At 40.2% G+C, this 20101-nt stretch overlaps 1 protein-coding gene across 1 annotated transcript in view; it reads right to left on the bottom strand.

Annotated features, from left to right (window-relative positions):
* STARD9 (StAR related lipid transfer domain containing 9) overlaps window positions 1–20101 on the bottom strand; it is a 116630-nt gene that overhangs the window by 83242 nt on the left and 13287 nt on the right. The window lies entirely within an intron of this gene.

Genomic DNA, 20101 nt, shown 5'->3' with positions numbered 1-20101 from the left:
TTTTGTTTTTGTTTTGTTTTAGGTTCAGTTGTTGATGGTTGTGAGGTTGTTGTCATTTTACTGTTCATAGTTTTGATCTTCTTTTTCTCAGATAAGTCCCTTCAACATTTCATATAATAAGGACTTGGTCATGATGAATTCCTTTAACTTGACCTTATCTGAGAAGCACTTTATCTGCCCTTCCATTCTAAATGAAAGCTTTGCTGGATAGAGTAATCTTGGATGTAGGGTTTTGCCTTTCATGACTTGGAATACTTCTTTCCAGCATGTTCTTGCCTGTAAAGTTTCTTTTGAGACATCAGCTAAGAGTCTTATGGGAACTCTTTTGCAGGGAACTGTCTCCTTTCTCTTGCTGCTTTTAGGATTCTCTCCTTATCTTTAATCTTGGATAATCTAATTATGATGTTTCTTGGTGTGTTCCTCCTTGTATCCAACTTCTTTGGGACTCTCTGAGCTTCCTGGACTTCTATGTCTATTTCCTTCACCAGATTGGGGAAGTTTTCCTTCTTTATTTTTTCAAATGAGTTTTTAATTTCTTGGTCTTCCTCTTCTCCTTGTGGCACCCCTATGATTCAGATGTTGGAACATGTAAAGCTGTTCCAGTGGTTCCTAAGCCTCTGTTCATTTTTTTTGAATTCTTGTTTCTTCATTCTGTTCTGGTTGAATGTTTATTTCTTCCTGTTGTTCCAAATCTTTGATTTGAGTCCCGGTTTCCTTCCCTTCAGTGTTTGTTCCCTGCATACTTTTCTTTATTTCACTTTGCATAGCCTTCTCTTCTTCCTTTATTTTTCGACCATACTCAATCATATCTGTGAGCATCCTGACTACCAGTGTTTTGAACTCTGCATCTGATAAGTTAGCTATCCCTTCATCACTTAGTTCTGTTTTTGGAGCTTTGATCTATTCTTTCATTTGAGCCATATTTCTTTGTCAGGGTACATCTGTTATGTTGTTAGGGGCAGAGCCTTAGGTATTCTCCAGGGCAGGGCAACCCACTTTGCTGTGTTGTGATGCTGCATATGGAGAGGCATCAGAAAGGGAACAATGCCACTTGCTTGTCTCTCACCCTGCTTTCAGTCACTTCTTCCCACTTCCCACAAGCAAACTGGGCCCTTCTGGTGCTGATTCCCAGTGTGTGGGCCTATGTATGTTCTAGGACCCTGTGGGTCTCTCCAGTGAACTCTCCTGTGAGGCTGGGAGTCTCCGCCACTGCTGCCTCAACTCCCACGGGTTTTTACAGTCAGAGCTTTTGAGGCTTTATTTCCCCACACTGGAACCCTGAGTTGCGTGGTCTGTCTCGCTTCCCAGTTGTTCCTCCCAGTTCATCCACAAGTAAATGTGGGAGCTCCCAGTCTGCCAGCTACCACCTTGCCCACTGGTCCTCTAGCTGCCACCTTGCCATGCATCCTTTCCACTCTGGCTGCCCATCTGCACCCCTCATACCAGCCTGGATGAATGTTACTTCTTTAACTCTTTGGTTGTCAGACTTCCATACAGTTGGATTTTCTGGCAGTTCTGGTTGGTTTTTGTTTTTAAATTTGTCGTTGTCCTTCTTTTGGTTATGCATGGAGGTAAAGTGTATCTATCTACACCTTGATCTTGGTGGGAAGTCCAGAGATGAAAATTCTTAAAGGACAATCCTTGGTTAGCATTCAGACAGGCAGAGGCCAAAGAAGTGAGCTGGATCTTGTTTATACTGGTCTATGAGTGTTTCTAGGAATAAGCAATAGAAGTTGAACAGGAAGGAGGATAAAGGGAAAATTTTTTTAAGAGGAAATAGTTTGCTTTTCTCCCAAGTGTATCCTCAGTTTGGTTTCTAAGGCAGCATAGTGCCAAATGCTGTTTTATATGGACTGAAATCACGTTGGGATATCTTCTGCAATACTGGAGAATTTTGCTTTTTAAAAAATACTCATGCAGACGTATTATATATATTTTTTAATTATTTGGTTAAAAGATGATCTTTAGGTCTACACCTCCATCCTAGATCCTGTTAGAGATGCTGTTTTGCTGTTAGCTGGGTTCAAAATTAAACCTGCTGGAGTTTGGTAATAAAAGGTTTTTGAAGTTTCAAAAGAAAAAGTACCGGGACTCAAACCCAGGCAGTGTAGCTCTACAGTCCACAGTCTTAATTGAAAGCAATATTGCATCATGGATGATTTTTAAAAATTCTGCCCAGTTTACAAAATTTTAACTCTATAATCTCTCTTCTTGCTGGCTCCCCTTTCCAAAGGCACCTTCCAGTCCTATGTGGGCCATGTGAGCAAGTGTGGAGCTACCCCAAAGCATAGACATGGATTCTAGGAAGCTCCAGATGCTTTTCCTGCAGGTGAATAGTAACTCACAGTGCTGGGCTGTAATATAATCCTACAAACAACTACTAAGTATGGCATGCACTCAACATAAACAGTACCAAAACTGAGAAATAACTGAAGAATAAAAATAAATTTTTAAAAAAAAGGAAAAAAAAACTGAGAAGGGGTGATAAACAGCAAACATACTAACGTCACTGATCCACTCTATTTTATATTTTCTCTTATTTTATTGTTTACATTATTACAGTTATCCCAATTTTACCCCTTTACCCACCTCCACCCATCCTGTCCCCCATTCCCACAGTCAATCCCTTCACTGTTGTCCATGTCCATGGGTCTTGCATATACGACGAGTATGTTCTTTGACTACTCCCTTCGCCCACTTTCAGTCAGTCCCCATCTACCTCCGTCCCTCTTACAGTTGTCAGTCTGTTCCATAATTCCATACCTCTGGTTCTATTTTGGTCATTAGTGTGTTTTGTTCATTAGATTCCACCTATAACTGAGATCATATTGTATTTGTCTTTCATTGACTGGCTTATTTCACTTAGCATAATAGACTCCAGTTTTATCCATGCTGTCACAAAAGAATTCCTTTTTTCTACTGCATAGTATTCCCCTGTGTAGATGTACCACAGCTTTTTTATTAACTCATCTACTGATGAGCACTTAGGCTGTTTCCAGATCTTGGCTCTTATAAATAACACTGCTATGAACATAAGGGAGCATATATTCTTTTGAACCAGTGTTTCAAGATTCTTAGGATATATTCCCAGAAGTGGAATCACTGGGTCAAAAGGCAGTACCAGTTTTAATTTTTTGAGGAAATTCCACACTGTTTTCCACAGTGGCTGTACTAGTCTGCATTCCCACCAATAGTGCACTAGGGTTCTCTTTTCTCCATGTCCTTACCAGCACTTGTTTGTTGATTTGTTAATGATGGCCATTTTTGGCAGATGTGAGGTGATATTTCATCATGGTTTTAATTTGCATCTCCCTGATGGCTAATGATGTTGAGCATCTTTTCATATGTTAATGGGCCACCTGTATGTCTTCCTTGGAGAAGTATCTATTCCAGTCCTTTGTCCATTTTTTAATTTGGTTGTTTGTCTTCCTGATGTTGAGTCATATGCGTTCTTTACATATTTTGCAGATTAAACACTTGTCCAATGTTTAATAGGGTCTGAAGAAAGACAGAGACTATTCTCCATCATTTTTACAAAACTCCCTGCTGAGTCTACTGGAAAGCAGCATAATGAGTATCATTCTTAATCTGAGCTGAGAGACCCATTCACAAGCAGCTTGCCTCTCAGCATTTTAGAGCATGCACTGGAAAAACACCCCAGGAAAGAGCTTTAAAATATATTTTAACAGCACATGTGGGGCTTCTGAGGTGTTAGTAATGTTCTGTTTCTTGATCTGGATGCTGATTACATGGGTATGCTCAGCTTGTGAAAATTCAAGTGGAGAGAAAATTTGAGCTGTACGCTTATGTGCATTTTTCTGTATATATATTTCAATAAAATTTTAAAAAGTAGTTCCATTTTCTCTCTAGCAAAAATAATGACACATATCTGTGAAAGAATCTTTTGACCACATAGTTTCTTCTACTACAGAAGCTTGCTCATGGCATCAGTTGAGATAGAGAAGAGATTGTGAACTTGAGCTGGAGCAACAGAGAATGCTTGGGCCATGTTTGCTGAGGGCTTCAGAAGCCTTCCTCAACACTGGTCTACTTAGGCAGAGTGACAATAACATGGGGAAGGAAGGAAAGAAGAGCATTTCTTCTCTACCTTTTACCTTCCTGTTTGTCACCAGTCCCTGCTGCCAAAATGCCCATACCCACCCTCATTAACCTCAGCCTCATATCACGCCAAAGAGCAGCAGTCCCAGGACTTGGGGCCTTAGGTCCAGGGATGCCCTGGGCTACCACAAGCAAACCTGAACATGTCCCTGTGGTACTAAAGAGGAAAGAGTATTACACATCTAAGGCTGCAGCTGGGACATGGTGGCCACACACAACACATAATACGCACTCAGGTAACACTGAATAAAAGAATACATCATCTATGGGCTGATTCCAGAATATGCAAGTAAATGTGTGCTAAATAAAGTTAAATGATGGCAGTTTATCTAAGTCCTGCCTGCATTAATTCTGCATATTTGATCTTCAGCCAATATGAACATCACCAGGTCAGTATCCTCCACATGGCACTGTTTTCCCAGTTTTGAATGTGCCCATGAGGGCTCGTTACCCGCTTTTGTAACGGGTCCCATCAGGTAGCACTCTGAGAGGCAGTCACATAGGACAAAGCTGCTTCAAGTTGTTTGAGTTGCTAACACTTTTATATGAGAAGAAAGCAAGCCTGGAGGATGAAGTTTCTGTTTTTAAATCTCATTCCTGCTTAACTGGAAAAAGTTTTCCTGCAACCATGCTGCTAGGAGCAAATTTCCTGTTTTTAATATTGTTTAGTCTCAAAGGGTCTCTAGAGACCAATCTTAATGCTGGAGAAGCAAAACAGCTGAGCCCCCAAGAAAGTTCCGGTTTCATAGTTGGGCTCAGCTGGCCCAGCCGAAGCCCATAGCATTCTCAGTGTCCAAGGTCTAGGTAAAGAGATTAGTTTTGTGTTGATCTGAACAGCATACCTCTTGCATACTACTGGCAGGGGCCTTCCTCCCCAGAGTCACACTTCCCTCCTCCAACCTTGAAGACAAGTTTGCAGAAGAGAACTGCATGTGGGAATCTTAAAATCTCCACCCACACTGGTCTTGCAGCACTCTTGCACCTCAGACCCTCACATCAACTCACTTCAACCAAATAGACAAAGTGTGACTCCAGTCTCAGCCAATTGCCCTTAAACAAAGTGCACGCAAAAGACAAAAAAAATAAAATGATGGAAAAGAGACTTGACAGTGGTAAGCACTTAGATCAACAATTACCTGCTGGTGACACCCAGGAAATGTACCAACAAAACCTGGACAGTAACTCAGGAATTGGGACTGATTTTCAATGAGGCATAGTTAATAAACCTCTAAAAATCCTAACAGAGCTGATAAATGCCTAAGAGATTCATTCTCTCTGGTGTATAAATGCTTCTATGTGAAAGATACTGAGCAGATGGGGTTCATCTTCACTGAAAAATAAATACTTAGAAATTAAAGCTGGTGGAATTTAGGATAAACCTAGAAAACAATGTAGGGTTTCATTTAATTAAAAAACATATATTAAGATTTTTCTGGATTCGATCCAAAGGTCCTGCCCTCATTCTTTCCCTCCTCAACATGAACCTGGATACTGTAGGACACTTCACAGATGAAAAAGGACCTGCTGGGAAAAAGAGGTTCTGGGAAATGCCGAGTTGTGCTGGGAAAGACGCACACAGGCTGGAAGGGTGAGTGCACAGACCCCTGACTCTTTTCTGGGCATCTCTGCTTACATTTCACTTTTAAAATCCACTTCAACACCTGGCCCCTGGGTCAGAATAGATGAAATGAAGCATCCATTTACTATGAAGTGTGAGTCTTGAGTCCCAGAGAGTGGCTGGGTCAATTAGGGCTATTCAGGGAATTCAGAACAAAACACCCTGACTGCACCTGTAGACAAGCATTTGCTTCAGGTACAAAACTAAAAACAGGTAACGTCCACCATATCTCAGAGAGATGCATCAAGGGAGTCTTGGAAACACATGTTCCTTATTCATGACTCTAGTCCTTTCCTATAGTAAATGCAAAGCTTAACCATACAAATTCTTCCAATTGTCAGCTAATTTATATTCTACTTCAAATACTAGAGGCAAACACATAGGAGGAGTTAGCTCACATAGCAGGGAGTAGTGGAAAGAGCAAGGGCTTTGGAGGCAGCAGATCTGGGTTCCAGTCTAAGCTCTGCCTCTTAGTAGTGTGGCTGTGGACAAGTTACCTAACCTCTCTGAGCCCCAGTTTCCATGTGAGTACAGCAGAGAGGACAATAACCCACTATACAGGGTTGTTGTGAAGGGTGAATAAGTCAGGTACTTAGTTCAGTACCCGGAACAGAGTACATTCTCAAAAAGCCCACTTAAGCAAGTAGGTCATGAGAACATTTTCCAAACCCTGAAATCAAATCTCTAAACTGGGAATGTTTCCAGACACTTATGAAGGAGGAAGTTGCTTCTATTTTCTTAAAACCTCTGCTGTGGGAGACAAGGAAAAACAATACCAGCAAAAGACCACTACATATTTGAATTTTAAACCACAAAACCACCACAAACAAGATGGGGTTATTTTAATGTGGGAAAAATAGTAAAGGGGAAAAAAGTAATTAAGGGTTTCCATTCCTGTCAGATCTCTTCTCATCCTAACAGAATCACTATGCCAACTGTGGGGAAGCTGTATGGATCCACACATGTCCCCAGAACGCACTTGTAGTTTGTCTAATTGCCTAACTACAGAGACAAGAGTTGAGCAATGAAATGACTGACAAAGGAATAATCCTCCATTTCTAGAAAGAAAAGCAAGGAAGAAAAGTTTGAGCACACTCTTCTTTTTACCTCTTCTACTTCTGGGGACCCAACATAAGAAGCTGTTGGTATACAAAAGATGATCTTACGAGAGAGTCCATCTGCTTCTGCTCTGTGACCAACTCCCCAGGGGCTCTGCCTTTTCCAGCTTTTACACACAAACTGAGGGGTACCTAGGCACACCTGGCCACCATTTGATTTCGGGCTTCTAGTGTGTTTGATCTTTGCATGGGAGTGAGTTTATAAATAGCTCATGTTCCTCTGCCTCACACTTGAAAAATGAGAAGCCATCAACTCTGCCTTTCCTGCAGAGAGAAAAGAGGTTTTCACTGAACCCGGCTCCCTCCATAATGATCACACATCACGTTAATGTGCTAAGTAGCCAGTCTCACTCAAATGATTCATATACCTATTTTATTATGACTAAATGGTACCTAGAATGAAACCTAAGAGGGAGCTCCAAGTTAAGATTAGTGAAGGATTTTTAAATGATGCTTTGAGAAGTCTCTGACCTTTTTGGAAACTCCCAAGCTACGTGGTTAAATCTACTTATGCGAAGCACCACTTTCAAGTCGTAAGAAATGTCTTTCCTGCCCTTAGACAAGAACTACAGGCTTAAATCCTATTCAATCCTGAATAAAGCAATCATGTTGTGAACTAGATTTTGACAATTTCCTCTCTCCAGCCCCAACAAAAAAGGCCTAACTCCCTCTTCAAGTTTTTTAAAACACTTGACTAAACTATTTATTATAGTACTTGCCACACTGTGAAGTAATTATCTTTTTATGTCTATCTCCCTCAAGAGCTATGTGTTTTATATGGGTAAGTATGCACAAGGTAAAATAATCACATATTATATGACCCTAATGAATTCTCACAAATAAAAAAACCCATCAAATTTAATGTTGATTTAAGGAAGAGGTGAGAAAAAGGGACCAACCAAGTAGAAGTAGACAGAAAAAAAGATACAAACAGATAGTTTCCTCTTCATCTCCACACCTGTTCAGAATTCTGAAAAGGCTATTGTTGCTGAAAACTGACCATATGTAAATGTATGTACTTCAAAGAATAATTAGAGCCAGTATATGGTGTTGACCACCCCTGACTTCAGGCCAAACTCCTGTCCCAAAAAACGTGGTTCTGAAAGAACAGCAAGCAGCAACAATGATGTAGAATAGCCAAGATCAACAACTTGAAATGCTCTAAAATGTTCCATAGCAAATTATCAATTTCTCATTTTGTTTGGCTTTAAAATATAAGGAAAAATCTCCCATCCATACTCCTGCCCATGGAAACCACAGCACACCGCACGCTGTTACTGTGCCTGGCAAAGGCTTGGCTTGCCTTGGTTTGGGAGACAACGCTAAGTTAAAATTAGCCCTGCTAGCGTCCCTAGAGTACATCACAAGCCAGTGTGGGTCATCTGCTGACACCAGACTTCATGCTATGTGGTTTTTGAGATATAAATCAAATACAGTCTACATTTTGTAGTGTCCAAGCTATGTAGCTGAATTAGAATATACTAACAGCCAGAAGGAAAATGACACCAGATGGAAATATGGATCTACACAAAGAAATGAAGAGCATGAGAACTAGTAACTACATTGGTAAATATATAAGATTTTTTTATTATTTAAAGTCTTTAAAATATAATTTAGTGTATAAACAAAATTATTAATATTATGGAGTTTGTAATATATGTAGACATAAAATATATGACTCGATAGTACAAAGACTGAGAAAAGAGAAACAAAAATATTCTAGTGAATCTTAATTGATGTGGGAAGTAGTATATTATTACTTCCAGGTAGACTGTGATACGTTAGAAATGTATACTTTAAACTCTAACACAAACACTAACAAAACAAAGAGTGGTAGCTAATAAAACAACAAAGATAAAATGAAATCATCAAAAATACTCAGAAGAGCCCTGGCTGGCGTGGCTCAGTGGATTGAGCGCAGGCTGGGAACCAAAGTGTCCCAGGTTTGATTCCCAGCCAGGGTACATTCCCGGGTTGCAGGCCATAACCCCCAGCAACCGCACATTGATGTTTCTCTCTCTCTCTCTCTCCCTCCCTCCCTCCCTCTCTCTCTCTCTCTCTCTCTCTCTCTCTCCCCCTCTCTCTCTCTCTCTCTCTCCCCCCTCCCTTCCCTCTCTAGAAATAGATAAATAAAATCTAAAAAAAAAATACTCAGAAGAGGGCAGAAAAATATTAAAAAGGGAACAAAGAACAGATGACACAAATAGAAAACAAATAGCAAAATGATTTTCATAACTGTATCAGTAATTGCACTAAATATAAGTGGTCTAAATAACCGTAAATAAAAGGCAGAGATGGTCTGATTAGGAAAACAAAACAAGACCCAACTACACATATGATTTGAAATGTCTCCAAGATACATTATCTGAACAGGGAAAAATACAGAATAATATGTGTGCTGCCATTAAAAAAGAATAAATATACAGCTACATGCTTATATTTGCATGAAATTCTCTAGGACTATATATATAAGAAATTGATCACAATGTTTGCCTCAGCATAGGGGAAGGAGATGGGGATAGAAAGATTTAATCTTCACTGTATAATCCTTTTGTACTATTTTTTCTGACATGTGCATATATTACTTATTTTTAATTAATAAGTTACAGTATTTCTAGACAAATATTATTATTAAAGAATTAAGAGAAGATACTTTCATTGGCAACATGAAGAACTCTGTGAAGACGTCTTTCTTAGTACAGAAACAACAGAGAATGTAATACAATAGTAATAATACCAATTGATATTTACTTAATATTTCTTTTTCCAAAGTTCTCTTTGAGCCTAATACTTCATTTTATTCCAACAGCATTCCTGTGATGTTGGTAGGTGGAAAATGATCACTCCCTCTTGAAAGATAAGAAACCCAAGCTATTTAATCCACATAACAGAAAGCTGTTGGGGTTTGCCTGAGATGGCAGTTCTATAAGTGGATGTGTCAGAGTCTAATTCGGCTTCTCCAGCCAGTCAGACAGACACATCTGTCTGTCAATCAGGGAACAATGCACATCTTACAGCCAAAGCAAAAGCACAGTTAAGTGGGCCTTGGGAAAAACTGTCTTAATTCTTCATCAAGGTGGAATCTATCATTTACTCCAGAATCTTATTACTAAAATGTGGTCCTCAGCCCAGCAGCATCTCAAGCTCTACCCCAGATCTCTTGGCTTGAATCTTCTTCACATGCACGTATTGCCTGGTGATCTTTTTAATAAGAAGGCTTTGATTCAGTACATTTGGATGGGGTCTGAAAGTACACATTTGTAACAAGCTGTAGGCAATACCAAGGTCCACACTTTGAGAAGCCAGGCAGAACAACCCCAGGCTCCACCTCCGTGTTCCCAAAGAATAGGAAGCACATCCTCTTCCTTTCACCATAAGGGGGTTTCTGGACATGCACAGACTTAGTAAAGTTCAATGAGCATGCTCATATTGGGTTGGCCAAGAAGTTCACTTAGTTTTTCCCATACAATGGCTCTCCTAATGCTTAGTTGTGTTTTTTAAAATATATTTTATTGATTATGCTATTACAGTGGTCCCATTTCCCCACCCTTCATTCCCCTCCACCCTGCACACCCTCTCCCATCCACAAACTCCCCCTTTAGTTCATGTCCATGTGTCGTAAGTTCTTTAGTTTCTATATTTCCCATATTATTCTTGCCCTCCCCCTGTCTATTTTCTACCTACCATCTATGCTACTTATTCTCATACCTTTTCCCCCTCTCTGTTGCTAACCCTCCATGTGATCTCCATTTCTGTGGTTCTGTTCCTGTTCTAGTTGTTTGCTTAGTTCATTTTTGTTTTTGTTTTTTTTTTTTAGGTTTGGTGGTTGATAGTTGTGCATTTGTTATCATTTTACTGTTCATATATTTTATCTTCCTTTTCTTAAATAAGTCCCTTTAACATTTCATATAATAAGGGCTTGGTGATGATGAACTCCTTTAACATGACCTTATCTGGGAAGCACTTTATCTGCCCTTCCATTCTGGATAAACCAATCTGGGATGTAGGTCCTTGCCTTTCATGACTTGGAATACTTCTTTCCAGCCCCTTCTTGCCTGTAAGGTCTCTTTTGAGAAATCAGCTGACAGTCTGATGGGAAGGCCTTTGTAGGTTACTGTCTTCTTATCTCTTGCTGCTCCTAGGATTCTCCCCTGCATTTTTACCTTGGCTAATGTAATTATGATGCGCCTTGGTGTGTTCCTCCTTGGGTCCAACTTCTTTGGGACTCTCTGAGCTTCCTGGCCTTTCTGAAAGTCTATTTCCTTTGCCAGAATGGGGAAGTTCTCCTTCATTATTTGTTCAAATAAGTTTTCAATTTCTTGGTCTTCCTCTTCCCCTTCTGGTACCCCTATAATTCAGATGTTGGAATGTTTAAAGATGTCCTGGAGGTTCCTAAGCCTCTCCTCATTTTTTTAAATTCTTGTTTCTTCATTCTTTTCTGTATGATTGCTTCTTTCTTCCTTCTGGTCCACTCCATTGATTTGAGTCCCAGTTTTCTTTCCTTCACTATTGGTTTCCTGTGCATTTTCCTTCATTTCTCTTATTGTAGCCTTCATTTTTTCATCTAATTTGCAACCAAATTCAACCAAATCTGTGAGCATTCTGATCACCAGTGTTTTGAACTGTGCATCTGATAGGTTGGCTATCTCTTGGTCGCTAGTTGTATTTGCTGTGGAGCTTTGATCTGTTCTTCTGTTTGGGCCATTTTTTTTTGTCTTGACGCGCCTATTGTGTATAAGGGGCGGAGCCTTAGGTGTTCACCAGGGCGGGGCAACCCAGTTGCTGGGTTGTGATGCTGTATGTGGGGCAGGGGTCCGAGAGGGAACAATGGTGCTTGTTCAGCTCTCTGTCAGATTTCAGTCCCTTCAGCCGCTTCCCCCAAGCAAACTGGGCCTTTCTGATGCTGATTCCCAGGTGGGTGAGCTTTTGTATGTTCTAGGACCCTGTGGGTCTCTCCAGTGAACTCTCCTGTAAGGTTGGGAGTCTCTCTCTGCACCTCAATCCCCACAGGTGTTTTCAATCCATGTTTTGAGGCTTTATTTCCCTGTGCTAGGACCCTGGATTGCACAGTCTGTCTCATTCCCCAGTTTCACCTGGTTTATCTGCAAGCAAATGTGGGACCACCCGGTCAGCCAGCCTCCTTGCACACAGTGCCTCACTTCACAATTGCTGCCTTACTGGGTCTGCCCATTGCCACCCCACTCCTGGGGTCTGCCAGCCTCAGCCTGCAAGCCCAGGGTCCGCCCACTGTGGTCTTGCACACCCTGGATGCCTTACTCGCCTGGTGCCACCACTTTTTATGCTATGACCCCTCTCTACCCAGTTGCCCAACTCCACCCTTCCTACGGGTCTGGATGAATGTGTCTATTTTAACTCCTTGGTTGTCCCACTTCCATACAGTTCAATTTTCTGTCAGTTCTGGTTGTTATTTTGTTTCTAAATTGTTGTTGCCCTTATTTTGGTTGTGCGAGGAGGCACAGTATGTCTACCTACACTTCCATCTTGACTGGAAGTTCGTGCTTAGTTGTCTTTAACTTCATTTGAAACAATTTTGTTAGATTGTATTGTGACAGCTGTCATATCAGCATGAATTTTTTAAAAAATCAAAATTGGTGGATTTTTGTGCAGCCATTTTAATATTGCAGATGGAAGAAAATATACATTTTTGGTGTATTATGCTTTATCATTATTTCAAGAAAGGTAAAAATGCAACAAAAATGAAAAGAAGATTTGTACAGTGTACAGAGAAGGTGCTATAACTGACCAAACATGTCAAAGGTGGTTTGTGAAGTTTCTTGGTACTGTTGACATTTTGGCCAAATAATTCCTTGCTGTGGGGCTGTCTTTATGCATTGAAAGATGTTTAGCTGCACTAGAAGCCAATAGCTGGAGACAGCCAATGTACTCAAAATGTGAAAATGAAAAATATTTCATTTTAGGAAAAAATTAAATGGACTTTTTGGCCAACCAACTACGTAAGGAAAAGCCAGTAATGTGCACCTAGGGCTATTTTTCTACAAGAAAGTGGCTTAAATGTTAAAATAAGCACACTTCTACCATTTGCAACAACAACAGATCTGTAAGATGGCCCATAGGCAGGCTCCTGAGAGAGTAGCAAAGATGAGGTACCATGGCTCCAAGCCCAGGGTATGGAAACAGAAAGACAGTAACATCCAAGCAACAATGGCATGGACAGAAAGATGATACAGGCACTGCAGACTATCAGAACCTCTAGACAAGAAGGAACCTTTTAAAAAGACATTAGATTTGCTTGAAATCTGGTCTGCAGAAAAGGAGATATATCAAGTGAGGTAAAGACACTGAGCAAAACTCTGTCATACATATGCATTCTCTCTCTCTCTCCGCACCGCTCTCTCTCTCTCTCTCACACACACATACATACACACACAGTTCGATTACCCAGCACCTAGCATACTCCTGACATACAATAAGTAATGTTTGTTGAATGTGTAAATGCTGTTTTTATAACCCAGGATATCCTGCCTCCTGTGCTCAGGTTAAAAATCTTCATGGCTTCCAAAATTATCTAAAGTGAAAGTACCCATTTTCCTTTCCTTGCTTCTGGAATGGGAGTGATGATGTGCCTGTATCTGCTAGATTCAGCTAAGTATCAAGGATGCTCCTGAGGCCACTTTGCCACTGTGCCAGAGAAACTGTGTTTAGCTTTCGTGTCCCCCAGGAGTCTGGGCAGCTCAGAGATGGAATGTGGGAGTCTGGACTCCCAGAACAGTTGGAGAGGTGGACATTGTGACTCCATCCTCTTAACTTCACCCTGTACTGGCCCCACCTAACCCCTTGAAAACAGCTTATACATCCATGTCCTGGAATCTTTGCTTATGCGTTTCCCTCTGACTGAAATGGCATCCTTTAAATTCATTCAGTGTGATCTATGGATGGTGTGTTATTCCTCTGCATTCCTGAAGTACTTACTGTAGTTATTAATCATTTAACACTGGAATGCTTGGCACTGTCAATTATTTTATGTGCCTAAAGCCTGGTATTCTCAATAAGATTGTAAACTTTCTGAGGGCAAGGATCATATCTTAAGTTATTCTATATTTCCCACAGCATTCAGGCCCACTGTGTTGCTGATGGTAGTTGCTTCCTAAATGCTTACTGAATGAATGAAATGTCACTGTTCTAGGGAATGGGGGCTATTCAAAGATGGATGAGGCCTAGTCTGCCTTCAAGGATCACTTAGTATAATAAAATAGGTAAGTCATTTACCCAAAGAGCACTAATTTTAGTTAATACCCAGAAAGTGTCACAAGGGTGTAACAGATACTATGAGAATCTAAGGGTGACAACTTCAAGAAGGAAGTCTCATTTTAAATGACTCTTGAAGAACATCTTGAATGGCAGGAACTGGGGAGATGAGATATTTTAATATATTTTAAAAAGAGGAGCAGGCATGAGCAAAAGCAGGGAAGTGCATGGCATTTGGGGGAATAGCGATGACCGAAATAACCAGGGCAGTCTAAGAAAGAAATGGAAAGAATTAATCCTGTCCAACAATAAAAAGCAGTGAAATAGTATGGTATGTACCTTTATGTATATTTGAAAACTTCTGAAACCATGGTTCTGGTACAAGAATACAAATAGATCAATGGAACAAAGTGGAATTTTAAGAGTCCCCACTGGAATATAATACATGATAAAAGTGGCTTTTTACATCAGTGGAGAAAGGAAGGGTGTTCAATAAATGATAATGGGACAACTGGCTAACTATCTGGGGGAAAAATAAAGCCCTGTATCATTTCAAATGGACCAAATATTTAAATATTAAAGAGATAAATCTGATATCATACCAGAAAGAAAAAACATGGTGAATACAAGGGGGAACCCCCTGCAAAAATCCTGGAATTACCTTCTGGATGACAGGCCCCTCATAGTACAGGCCTCCCCAACTAGGTGGGTGTTCTAGAAAACCATCTGTATCAGTGTACCAACTGGTATTGTTGTGAGAGACTATATTCGGCTTCAGTGAATTTTGGGGGAAGATTTGTTCAACACATTTGCCCATTTCATGATTTACAAGTGCACCTGCCCACACCACACTGAGTGTTTAGCAGTTTTGACCAAAAATGGCATGACTCTTGTGTCCCACCCTCCCTATTCACCTGATCTCACTCTGAGAAATTATTTTTCTGTTTCCCCAGATGAAAATAACGTCCTTAAAAGGGAAACACTTTGCCAATGTGGAAGAAGTGGAACAAAAAATGGCAGAAGCACTAAAAGGCAGCAAAATTGACAAGTTCAACTGTTTTGAGCAGTGGAAAAAATGTCTCAATAGATTTATTGCATCAAATGGAGAGTACTTTGAAGGTGACTGAAATTTAAACATGTAAGAATAAATACACAGTTTTTTATAAATAAATTTCAGGATTTTTTGGGTCCCCCCTTGTATTTTTATAATCTCAGAACAGGAGGCTTTTTAGGCTTCACACACCAGGAAGCCATAGAGAAAGGTTGATAAATTCAATTACACCTAAACACACACATGGTGGGAGGATTATCATAAAGAGAATAAAAACAAAAGGAAAAGCAGGGAAAATGTTTGCAGTATGTATGACATATGGATCAAATTACTTAATGTGTTAATTTCTCTTAAAAATAAGAGAAAAAGATAAACAATACAGTAGAAAAATGGGGAAAATACATGAACACATAACTCACAGGAAAGAAAAGATACAAATGGTGAAGAAACAAAAAATGCTCAATTTCAGTTATAATAAAGAAAACGCAACAATAAGATACTATTTCTACATATCAGATAGGCAAAGATGAAGAAGTATGACCTAGTATTGACATGGGATGTGGTAACGTATTCTGATACATTACTGTTAAGGGTGTAAATTGGTACAATCTTTTTGTAAGGCAGACAAAATTTACTGAAATTTCAACTATACATACTCTTAGAATCTGAAGCTGTACTTCTAGCACTTTATCTTCCAGTTATACTTGTAAAAATGCAAAGATGTTCATGCCGGTATTATGTATGATAGCAGAAATCTGGAAATATCCTAACTGTCCATCACAGAAAACTAAACTGTTATACCTTCATACAGTGCAATTCTATGCAGTATTAAAACAGTGAGGTAGAACTACAGGTACCGCAAATGAATTAGGGTCAAGATAAGTGGAGTAGAATAAAGCGAGTTGAAAAACAGTATATACAGTGTAAGGCCCTTTTAAAAAAAAAAGATATATACTATATGCTTACTTATCTTTAGAGAATGCCTGGAAGGGTATCAAAAAAATGTATACAGTGGTTACCGCTAGAGCAACAGGTAGCAAACACAAGGCCCGTGGGCCGAATCCGGCCGTCCACCTTGTTCTATCCAGACCGGTACCTTGTTTCCTAGTTAGGGAGTAGTTACAGTTATACAGTCCTAAAATTACATTCAGCCTTAGAAGGCTGAATGTGGCCCCCAGTGAAAATGAATTTGACACCCCTGCTCTAGAGAATGAGACTGGTGGGGAGGCATAGAAGAGGAAGGTTTTTTCACTTTATTTTTTATCAATTTTTTAATTAATGTTCAAATAGAGTTGTCTCCATTTTCCCACCACCACTTTCCTCCACCCCACCCACCCCTACCTCCCACCCTCAATCCTACCTACCTTTGGCTTTGTCCATGGGTCTTTTATATATGTTCTTTGATGACCCTCTCCCTCCTTTTCCCCGTTATTTCCCACCCCCTCCTCTCTTACTGTCGATTTGTTCTTAATTTCCATGTCTCTGGTTATATTTCGCTTGCTTGTTTGTTTTATTGATTAGGTTCCACTTATAGATGAGATCATATGGTATTTGTCCTTCACTGCCTGGCCTATTTCACTTAGCATAATGCTCTCCAATTCTATCCATGCTGTCACAAAGGGTAAGAGATCTTCCTTTCTGCTGCGTAGTATTTCATTGTGTAAATGTACCACAGTTTTTTGATCCATTCATTTACTAATGGGCTCCTGGGCTGCTTCCAGCACTTGGCTATTGTAAATTGTGCTGCTACAAACATTGGGGTGCATAGGTCCTTTTGAATTAGTGTTTCAGGGTTCTTAGGGAATAATCCCAGCAGTGGAATTGCCGGGTCAAAAGGCAGATCCAGTTTTAGTTTTTTGAGGAAATTCCATATTGTTTTCCACAGTGGCTGCACCAGTCTGCATTCCCACCAATAGTGTACTAGGGTTCCCTTTTCTCCTTTATATATATATATATATATAAAGTTTGAATATATATATATATATATATATATATATAGTTTGAATATTTTACAATTAGTTTGTATTACCTCTATAGCAAAATATTTTAATAAACAAATTAATTTGCTGACACTCGTTGTGCAGTTATCCACTTTCTGCTAAGCACAGAACTACAGAGAAACAAGCCCCATTCCCCCCCACCCCAGTGTCTGAACCCTTTTCAGAACACTGCACTTAGAAGGGTCCTTTTGTTGGCCAGCTGGACTGGCTACCCCAAACAGAGGACCATTGAAATGGTGCTGAGAGGGTACTTGGACACAGGCTTACTGTGCAACTATGTGGGAGAGAATTTAGCACCTAGAGAAGCAGACCAGGTGGCCTCCTCGGGAGAGGCCTACTGTTATCAGTCAGTCAGCGCACAACTGTGGTGAACACAGACCTTTTGTTCAAAGAGCTGCTCTTCATTTTATATCCTCCTGCTTACGTGATTTTGCAAATCAGTTTTTCCAAAGACTCTCAAGGTTATCACCGCCATTATCATACTTCTCTTCTTTAAGGAATTAATTGATAATTCTTTTAAACCCCAGGACAAATTCAAATGTAAAAGGAATGGGAATACAGGAGAAGGTCTCAGCATTGCAGATGCAAGTAAGAAAACTGCTGGGCAATGTGAAGGACAACTGACTCAAGACTCAGGCTGCCCAAGTCTGCAACTGATTACCAAGCTTAGGGCTTGCCTCCCCTACAGACAATCTCTCTTTTTCGCCGAGATCTCAAGGACTCCAGCTATTACCAGAAACTCCTATTACCCTTGTCTCACACAGGAAAAAAAATCCAAACAAGCTTTTTTTGCATTTAAAAAGATTTCTCTAGTTTCTGCTATTCATTTTTGTATAGGCATCCAGCACCAGCAGCAAACAGTAAGTGTTAAGGCTCTCTGTTTTACAGATTTTTCTGTCTTTAAGGGTTCATAATCTATTTTCTAGAGAGGGGAAAAATTAGTTAGATGAAGCCAAAAAAATGACCTTATTCCTTTAAAATCCAGCCCATGGACACGCTTATAGAGCTGAGCAGCTGTGGTGCTGGCAGAGGGACCACACCGAAATGGAATGCTCATGGTGCTCACCCTCCCCCCACTCATGCCTGCAGAGCCCCATCCAGTTATTGCACAAAAAGGCTTTTTCTTATAAAGTTTCTACTTCTGTCTCCATCTTGGTTGGGAAGAAACAGCACCAGCGATGGAATGTACACAGCTCTGCAAATATTCATGAGAAAATGCTTTGACGCCCACATGTTCTCCAGCTCCCTTGCACATACATGCATTAGGGAAAGGGGATGCACAGAACTGAGTCCATGGTTCTCTAACTTAGGCAAACTACAAGGCCCTCTCAAAACAAGCAGCAAGATCAGGAAGGCAGAGTCCCAACTTGTCCCACTGAACCATAAGTTGAATCATTAATTCAATTAGCATTAATTTAAGATTTGTAGCACTGGAAATGCAGAAATAGAGCTGTGTGTGGCTCAGCATTTGAGAGCATGGACTTTGGAGTCACACAGTAAAAGGTTTGAATGCTTGTTTCATCACTTGATTGTGAAACCTTAAGGTGAGCTATTCCACCTAGATGAGCATCTCCATAAAATGGAGATAATATTGATAATGTCTACTGTAAATAGTGATAGGATCCTAATAGCATCTTCCCCTCCGTGAACTCTCAAATTCCTTCTCACCTTCATTTCTTCCTCATGTTTCCCCTCTTCAATTTTAGTAACTATTCTGATTTCTGTATTCTTTCCCTAAAGCCTTCATTCACACTCCAAATTCAGAAGAAGTGAAGGCATAAAAAGAAGTGAGGGTCATATTCCTTCTCTCAAAAGGGCTGGGTGGCTTTTTGTTCCTAGACGTGCTTGCTTTCTGTTGACTCATCCTACTCACTTTCTGAGGCAAGAGGTAATAGAACATTTGTCTTCATCTTATAATGGGTTTGAGTCCCTAGACAGAAACTGCTCCTAACTGCAGCCTGCTCAGATAATAATAATAATAATAATAATAATAATAATAATAATGATGATGATGATGATGATGATGTCTGGAAAAAGTCTAGCCATTGTTAAAATATCAAGAAATGGTTTACACAACATCCATGTTACCTGGCAGCCAAGGAGAGGGGACTGGAATGCACTTGTATGAACAATGACAACTTCACTGTACTAGTCAGTGGGGCTTGTAGATGCCATTGAGTGAGCATGTGTACTGTGTGGACATAGCAGTCAAAAATGACTAAGTGAGTAGGGCAACAAATCTGCATCAAGTTTTCTGTTCAGCTTAAACATTCCTCCAGAGAAACTGTTTGGATGATTGAGAAGGCTGCAGCTATAGGCAACTGGTGATTGGCAGCTTCTTCACCACAGTGTGCCTGCATGTACATCGCACATCATGCAGAGTTTTTTGGCAAAACATCAAATCACGCAGGTGACTCAGCCCTGCTGCAGCCTAGATTTGGTGCCCTGCAAGTTCTGGCTTTTCCCAAAACTAAAACCACCTTAGAAAGGGGAGAGATTTCAGACCACTGATGAGATTTAGGAAAATACAATGGGGCAGCTGATGGTGACTGGGAGAACTGTGTGAGGTCCCAAGGTGCCTACTTTGAAGGGGACTGAGGCATCATTGTCCTATGTACAATGTTTCTTGCATCTTGTATCTTCTTCAATAAATGTCTCTATTTTTCATATTACATGGCTGGATATCTTTGGACAGACCGTGTAGGCACTCAATCCTCCCCCATACTACTAGATGGCAATAGTACAATTGCCTCATCTGACTGAGTACAGGGCCAAGAAGTCCAATCTAAAGAAAAAGATCTTTCCTTGTGATTCTGCTAAGCGGCACATTTCCTGCCGTGCAGGAACCTCCACGGTGCAGTTCATGGTCTCTGTCACTAGAATAAATAACAGGCATTTCCCTGCAACATAAAGCACAATTCTGGACTGGCCAAAAAGAAAAAAAAAATCTGTAACTGTTATTTTTGTT

This window comes from Phyllostomus hastatus, unplaced genomic scaffold, assembly GCF_019186645.2.
Source record: "Phyllostomus hastatus isolate PE091 unplaced genomic scaffold, TTU_PhHast_1.1 phas_scaffold_501, whole genome shotgun sequence".
NCBI classification, from domain to species: domain Eukaryota; kingdom Metazoa; phylum Chordata; class Mammalia; order Chiroptera; family Phyllostomidae; genus Phyllostomus; species Phyllostomus hastatus.
Note: the sequence above shows the minus strand (reverse complement) of the source record. Positions and strands in the feature narration are given on the sequence as shown.